The 8,847-nt window shown below is 36.1% G+C and overlaps 1 long non-coding RNA gene across 1 annotated transcript; it reads left to right on the forward strand.

Annotated features, from left to right (window-relative positions):
- Positions 1-5,027: 5,027 nt before the first annotated feature.
- LOC149621253 (uncharacterized) lies at positions 5,028-5,970 on the forward strand. Its single transcript, XR_016375216.1, has 2 exons — positions 5,028-5,490; positions 5,713-5,970. It is a non-coding gene; the product is annotated as an uncharacterized LOC149621253 (long non-coding RNA).
- The last annotated feature ends 2,877 nt before the right edge of the window (positions 5,971-8,847 follow it).

The raw sequence follows: 8,847 nt of genomic DNA on the forward strand, positions 1-8,847 counted from the left end.
TCTCAAAAGTAGGTCGAAAAACAAGGAGATTTTGCAGAATTATAGCACTAGTATTGTGGTTTTGACCCAATTGTTTTCGATTATTGAACATAAGGCAATGATCGAAATAAGTTCAAACCTAGTGGAAGACCGTGAACGTGTTAAACGGCCAAAAGCGTTAATCCCTTTGTTTTTATTAATGATTGTAATTAAAGGTAAGGAAAGTAGCTCCGATATCGGTTACTTGTTTGTTCAGATGTACTAGTAACTGACCAGTCTTTTATTCTTTATTTCAATTAGACACATTACTTTTACAATAATTCGAATGAACCCCTTAAATTTTACAATAAATCGAATCGATTCCATTAATTTTACAATAATTTGAATCGAACCCATTACATTTGCAATAATTCGAATCGAACCCCCATTACTTTTACAATAATTCGAATGAAACCCAATTACATTGTTCTACAAAAATTGTTCAAAATGGGCACCATCAACGTTTAAGCAAACTTGCGCGCTTCGTTTGAAAGATTCACGAACACGTTCGAAGATTCCTGACGTGTTACGGATACTATCACATCCATCAATTATCCTTTGTCGTAAGTCTTCGACATCGCGAACTTCATCTTTTTGAACAATTTTTGTAGAACAATGTAATTGGGTTTCATTCGAATTATTGTAAAAGTAATGGGGTTCGATTCGAATTATTGTAAAAGTAATGGGGTTAGATTCGAATTATTGTAAATGTAATGGGTTCGATTCAAATTATTGTAAAATTAATGGACTTGATTCCATTTATTGTAAAATTTAAGGGGTTCATTCGAATTATTGTAAAATTTAAGGGGTTCATTCGAATTATTGTAAAATTTAAGGGGTTTATTCGAATTATTGTAAAAGTTAAGGGGTTCATTCGAATTATTGTAAAAGTAATGTGTCTAATTGAAATAAAGAATAAAAGACTGGTCAATTACCAGTACATCTGAACAAACAAGTAACCGATATCTGAGCTACTTTCCTTACCTTTAATTACAATCATTAATAAAAACAAAGGGATTAACAATTTTGGCCGTTTAACACGTTCACGGTCTTCCACTAGGTTTGAACTTATTTCGATCATTGCCTTATGCTCAATAATCGAAAACAATTGGGTCAAAACCACAATACTAGTGCTATAGTTCTGCAAAATCTCCTTGTTTTTCGGCCTACTTTTGAGAGCCCATAACGTCGTAACGGAGCGCTTTACCCCAAAACGTCATAGGACCTTTCGGACTCCTTTTGACCCAAGGAACATGCCTGTTAATTTGTGCCAGACTTTCCAGAAACACCCTGTAGAGTAATCCTTGGTTTAGTAATTTCATGAAGAAAGCTAAGATCTAGACTCCGGCGGGTATATCTAGTATTACTTGCAATAAGCTTAGTGAAATATAGTGTAAATAATTGAGGCCTGAGGTGAAGTAAACTTTGGGTTTTGATTTTCGTGTCTGAAATGAAGAGACATCAACGGTTCAGAGTGAGCCGAAAGTTAAATACACTCTTAAATAATCAGGTTAAGATTTTATAATAGAAGAAAAGATCATGGTGGCAGTTAGATTAGTAGGGCTATGCTACAGAGTTTTTATTCTCTTTGTGGTGCGCATTGACTATCAGTGCGTCTAGCTACAATTTAGCTTTGGTATTATTTAACGTTAACACTCATGTTGGCAAACTAAGAATATTGTTGAGGTGAGACGAGACGATAGTGATTACACTGCTAACCAGTTGTGAATGTAGCTAGCAGAATATAGGGTAAACAGGTGAAGCGTAGACTTCATTTCCTGTTCTTTTAGCCATTAACTAATTTCCATGTGTCCAAGATTTATCCTTATTGGATGTAAAATGTCGTCTGCTTTACTGTATATTCGCTATGCTTGGAATACTGCTTCAATATTTCGTAAATTTTTACTTCAAAAAAAGAGAAATAATTCCATATCTAGGTAAATAACTTTGTAGTAGTAGACCTCTTGACTCGGAAAGGTAATATTTTGGTTTTCCCAACTTGTTTTTGATACTATATTGTTAATGATGTATGTGTCGTTTTTATATTTCATTAATAAATTTCTGTAGGGAAATTCAGGAAGAAACGTTCAACTTGGATCAAATATTCTGCTGAATTCTAGAGGGCCGGTAGGCCCTTCTAGATAAGATCCCACACCCTCCCGTAATGTTAAATGAAAATTCACAGATTTTCGCCGATTTTCCCATAGGAATAACATGGGGTTTTTGGTGCTCCTGTACATCGAATCATTTAAAAACTACATGGAAGTTAGCTTTCGGAATACTTTTAAATTAACAAGTAACTATTCAAGGTGTGCCTTTTTCAAGTTTCATCAAATTTAATTAAGTCTAAGTATGTTAATTTAATTAAAAATGTAAGTACCTCAAAAGATTATTCTACAGCAGACGACGCTAATTGTTCGTTACTCTACAGTAGACGACGCTAATTTGCCATTTCACCGCCTTGAAACTTTAACTTGATATTTTTAAATAAATATAACACTATATTTATTAAAAACTTCTCTAGCGGGTTTAATTTTCGTTTAATTATGTGTCTCGGTTGAAATTCTATACTTAAGATACCTTTTTAATTTATATTTTAGATGTTAGTTTCGACCAAGGCTTAAGTTGCCTTACTTAGGCCATGGATTTATAATAGAAGCTTACGCTTCATGGATATTTCCCTGTAGCCTTCAGTAAGGCATTTTGATTTTAAACACATTTATGTCACAAAAATTCGCGCGGGTGGGGACTGGGGGGCTGATGACGTAGAAATTGAGGCAAACTTTTTTCTTTTGGCGCGCGTGCGCGCGCGCTAATCAAAATTAGAACTCGAGCACGTGAAAAACTTCAACCCCCCTCTGAATTTGCCTCAAATTCTACGTCACAAACGCGCGTGCCAGGCTGGTACTATTTCAGACGAGGAATAAATGTTGTGCGCGTTTTAAGGTGAGTGAAATATCCAGGAAGCGTAAGCTTCTATTATAAATCCATGCTTAGGCAGACTATTGAGTGAGTCTATGCAATGGGTGATTGTAAAAGCTGGAAGGATAGATCAGTGTTGGAAATAAGGATATTTTTAAAACTGGACCTGTGGCCTAGGTATTTTAATTAAAATAACTGTCCACGGTGCCAATCACTGTAAACGTACAAGGGCAGTGCACGCAATGTCATGGATAATTGCAATCTTAAAGTGGACTGTAAAAGATACGGCTTTGATAGTTTAAAATCGTGGCAGGTTTGTTTTGAAGTTGACTATAAAGCTCGGGTTCTAAAACGAATTGTGAGCCGTATCATATAAGAATTAGTAGAAGTGTAGAACCATTTTTAACCTCGTCCTAGAAGTGAAAAATTTCGCAATTCAGGCAAATATTATTTTATAATAGATTAATACAAATAAAGACTGAAGGAACAGATATTATATAAAAAAGGACTTGGTTTGCCCAAGCCTAAAAAACAAAACGATAAGAGTTTTTTCCAGTTGACTGAAGCGCGGATATTTTATTTTTCTATATAATTTTAAAGACAATCTGAATTTTACTACTCTTTAATTCAATCTCCTGATTTTACTGGTAATGGATTTATTTCCTATAAATTAATTGAAATAAAATATTACTTATCTCAGATTTTTCATGATAAAATTTTTACGAAAATGGAATTGTTGTTGAAAAATCTGAGATAAGTAATATTTTATTTCAATTAATTTATAGGAAATAAATCCATTACCAGTAAAATCAGGAGATTGAATTAAAGAGTAGTAAAATACAGATTGTCTTTAAAATTATATAGAAAAATAAAATATCCGCGCTTCAGTCAACTGGAAAAAACTCTTATCGTTTTGTTTTTTAGGCTTGGGCAAACCAAGTCCTTTTTTATATAATATAAAAGGGGTCCACAACGTCACATTAAGAAGGGTAACGAAGTAAAACCCTTCAAATGTGATCAGTGTGAATATGCAAGTACGTGGAAGATTTCATTGATCAGACACGGACGCATTCACAGTGGTGAAAAACCCTTCAAATGTGATGGGTGTGACTATGCAAGTACGCAGAAGATTTCATTGATCAGACATGAACTTATTCACAGTGGTGAAAAACCCTTCAAATGTGATCAGTGTGACTATGCAAGTACGTGGAAAAATACTTTGAAAAGACATCAACGGATTCACAGTGGCGAAAAACCCTTCAAATGTGATCAGTGCGACTTTTCAAGCACGCAGAAGATTAATTTGATCAGACATCAACGCATTCACAGTGGTGACAAACCCTTCAAATGTGATCAGTGTGACTATGCAAGCACGCAGAAGGTTCATTTTATCAGACATCAATTTATTCACAGTGGTGAAAAACCCCACAGAATTTAATTAGTGCGAATATGCTAGTAATCGTAATTTGATCATACAATGGTGAAAAACGCCTCAAGTGTGATCGGTGGGACTATGTCTATGCAGACAGAAGTGTCATTTGATAGTACATAAACGTAGAAGTCACATGAATGAATAGATGGATTTACATTTTAAATGTGTAGGACAATAACCATATTTCATCGTTTTGTGTAATGAATGGGCCGACACTGTGAATCTAACAGTCCTTTAAATTTCTCCATTATAAATTGTATTAACGGAAGCGCCGCTCATTTTCAGAGACAAGACTCTTGGGGCACTATATACTGTTGTAACACCGCCATTTTCAGAAATAATTTTATGTTAAATGTAATTAAATTCACAAAGACGATGCTAAAATAAGCCTTAATAAATTTTGGATACGTTTTTCGAATTGTTCCAAACTTGTTTCCAAACGTTTGAGCTTTTCTTCTTTCGAGCGATTTCCATTTCCGTTATCAGTCCCCTCGGAGCTTTCATTACCACTTAAATTGTCGGAAGTTTCTTCAGGTTTTGATGTAGTACTTGCTAAATGTCCTGGATCGTCATTTGCGTCTTTAATTACTTTAACTTGGTCATCAGCTCAGGTACTAGATGGTTTCAACAGAGACAGGAAAATTGTCGCTAACCCTGACCAGGGATAGATAGACTTTTTTAAGACGGAATAAACAATGTTTGGCCTTTACTTCAGTCCGACTCATAGACGAGTATATAGTCCCTTCCTTCAACACGTAACCAAAAAATTAAATTATCTTATTGGCTCACAAAAACTACGTATTGGTGACGTTGCTGACGGGGAGGGCCAAAAATACGTAATTCCTGTTTACCTCTGTCGCCATGACTACGACCCCTCTTGCGTTGTACCATAGCCCACTCGATCACGCGCGTCACGACGCAAGCTGCTCGCGCTATAGCTATAGAGCGCGGATCGAGTGGGCTATGGTTGTACAGATAAGCGTCTTCACAGGGGTTCAAAATGGAGCCGTCTAAATGCGATGGTCCGGTAATTATCCGGGAATTGTTTTTAATAGCAATTAAGAAGGTAGTTAGTGAATTTGGTGCCGGTGTTTTGGATTTGGAGTACATCTGTAAAGGTGAAAAGTGTTCGCTAATTCTTTCTTAAGCCAATCATTTCTACTATCCTCATGATTTTGTAAACGAATTTGATGAAGTTAACCAAGGCTTAGTGAATGGTCAGGAGTTTTGTGAGCTTAGTGTTTGGTTAAAACCTGTTCGTGCTGTAAAATCTATGAAGACTTTTACTTAATTCTAACTCACTTTTAATTTTCTTGGGTCTTCCCCGTTTTTTTTTTCAGTTGCAAGCCCTATGTCTTGTGTAACTTCCATTTTTAAACAATGTTATTTCAAAAATTAAAATCCGAACCCATTCCAACTTGGCAGACGAAGGGGCAGACGACGTTTATTTGACCCGGATATACATACAACGCCATAACAAAAATAAGACCCGCCTCTTCTTTCATACCCCTCCGTCACGGGTAAGGGGGTCGTGGACTAGGACGCGCACCCGAATAACTCTGTTACCCATTCCGTCTTAAAAAAGTCTATCTATCCCTGCTTTAATATTAAAACATTAATGAAAATGAAAGACCTTATTTAAGAAACCCGCAGTATTATAATTTTTCATGTTTAATTTCGAACGGTGTTTTAATAGTGTTATTTTACACCGAATTTACACTTTAAATTAGCCCCTAAAAAGTCAAGGTAATAAAACTCTCTTTTGGGTGTTTTTACGGTGTTTACACCGTAAAAACACGTTTTTAACACTTCCATTTCTTAGAGTGTAGGCAAGAGGTTTTGAGAACTTAAAGATGAATTTATACTGATTAGTAGCGTAGACTTAATTCAAAAACCTCCTAGCTCTTAGAGCAGTTCATACATGATTTGAAAAAAGAATCGCTTAAAGAGAGAAATACTGGGTTCGAGAAAGTCCAAATCTGGGAACCCCGTTGCCGTTAAGTTTGTATCATTAAATCTATTAAAACTCACTTTTGATGATTGAACATTTATTACAAATACTTTTCTTTTCCGAACTTCGGCTACATCAGCGGAAGAAAATAAATTTCTTATCATAACGTCCGTTGTAAAGTTAGTGTAGTTTTTTGGGGCTGATTTTCGTTTTTATTCTTAATAGATTGGGTATTTTCTATACGGTTCGATATTTCTATTATTTAACATTACTCTTTAATGGAGTATATACTTGTAATTTCATTTACTTTTATCTTCTACATAAGTACATTTTTAAACAATGTTATTTCAAAAATTAAAATCCGAACCCATTCCAACTTGGCAGACGAAGGGGCAGACGACGTTTATTTGACCCGGATATACATACAACGCCATAACAAAAATAAGACCCGCCTCTTCTTTCATACCCCTCCGTCACGGGTAAGGGGGTCGTGGACTAGGACGCGCACCCGAATAACTCTGTTACCCATTCCGTCTTAAAAAAGTCTATCTATCCCTGCCCTGACTTTACCGTTGAAATCAGGCTTGTTGTGTTTTCAGTATTTAGTAGGTTTATCACGTATAGAGGTTTAATGGCAGAATTATACTGTTTGTTCATATTGTCAAGTTTATTTTATCATGCGTCCATTAGGATACGTTTGCATTCCGTATATTGTCTGAGGACTGTTTCAGTGATCAAATTTTAATCTAAATATATTTTCGAAAGTTGTTTCTTTGTTTATGTTTATTTTTTCCGAATTTGACCGAGCAGCCTGGTTTATATCGGTAACACTATTGGGAAGTTTTAAAACTGGTTTGATTGAGTTCTTCTATAGACTGGCAAGAACATACTATTCTGGATCCGTAACATCTGAGCTTTATGATTAACCCCTATTAAAGCATCGTTACATGGAATTTGAAAACTATCCGTTGTTCGCTTTAGGCGGACGCTATTTCTTTAGCGCCACCGCGTGACCGATACATAACAAGCTAATTATCATTTTTAGGATAATATTACTAAATCTTGGGTTAATTGAAAAATGACAGTCACCATCGGGGATTCGGGGGCTAATTCTAACCACCAAATATGCTGTACACTCACGAAAGTGAGTCGGAAGCAGCTAGCTGCCTAGGAGCCTAGCTCTCGTAGGAAGAAAGAACTAGCCGGGTAGCCGCTGCGTCTGCGAGCACTCAGTGCCATGCTCAGTGCTCGCACTCGCAGCTTGTGTCCGCGAGCGCATGATCGAGTTGGCTATGGGACGCCCCAGGCGCTGGCAGGGCCGGAAATAAGAAAAATTTCTTATAGGACATGTGTCCAGTGACCCCCTGTTTGACTGGAAAATATATAGGACATTGTCCACTGGATTGTGCAAAAGTAGTGTCGCATCTCCATAGTCAAGCTATCAAAACTTGGGAAAATTTATTGGTCAAACTGTCCAGTGACCCCTCAGTTTTTGAAAGAATTATGGGACAATTTAAAATTTTATTGGACAATGTCCAATGTCCTGTGCTTATTTCCGGCCCTGGGCGCTGGGGTCAAAAACTAAAACTGTCTGCTAGAGATAACGGTAAATGAAAGGGGAAACTACTTCTTCAAAGAGGAAAATAATCATAACAGTGTAAGTGATAACTGATAACATTATTTTTACAGAGTTTAATCAAAAATTGAAGAAATACACAGGTTAAATCTTTATTATAAAAGTTCAAAATATTTAACAGAAACTTTCGAGCTCGTGGCTCATTTTCAACTGCCACCCACGTGCTCGGAAGCTTCTGTTAAAAGGAGGGTGAAAAGGAAAATCAAGCGATTTTTTGTCGATTCTTTTACTAATTGTAAGACCAGTCTGCATAATGAAACATTCAGAAAATACCTCTATATGATTTTAAGAAACAAATGTAACAACTTAACACGAAACGCCAGAATTAATTATTATAAAGAGGCTCTTAACATGACAAAATTGGACCCAAAAAAATCTTGGAAACTGATTACTGACCTACTCAGTAGAGGAAAAAAAATGGCAACACCCCGTATTACTAGCTCCCCGGAAACCTTTAATATCTTCTTTAATCCATCTCTAGAAACGTCGCATGCTATAGTAGAAAAAAACCTGCAATATGTACACCACCTACCAAACTCCATGATACTCCTCGACACGGACGAAATAGAAGTTTATAAACTTTTGTCCAATTTAAAACGCAATTCATCTCCGGGAATTGATGATATTGCACCAAAAATTGTGCACCAGACGGCTAGCTTACTAACAATACCCCTGACAATTCTCATTAACCTATCCTTCAAACTTGGCCAATACCCAGACATCTTAAAAAGATCAGTAATTGTACCAATTTACAAAAAGGGAGACAAAGACTCTCCGATAAATTACAGGCCCATCTCGCTCCTCCCCACATTTGCAAAAGTTTTCGATAAATGTTTCTACAATAGACTAAACGAATTTGCCAAAAAATTTCACCTTATTTCAGCTAAT

Source organism: Phalangium opilio, unplaced genomic scaffold, assembly GCF_054372755.1.
Source record: "Phalangium opilio isolate 3A_F unplaced genomic scaffold, DU_Popi_V2 ptg000209l_1, whole genome shotgun sequence".
In the NCBI taxonomy this organism is placed as follows: Eukaryota; Metazoa; Arthropoda; class Arachnida; order Opiliones; family Phalangiidae; genus Phalangium; species Phalangium opilio.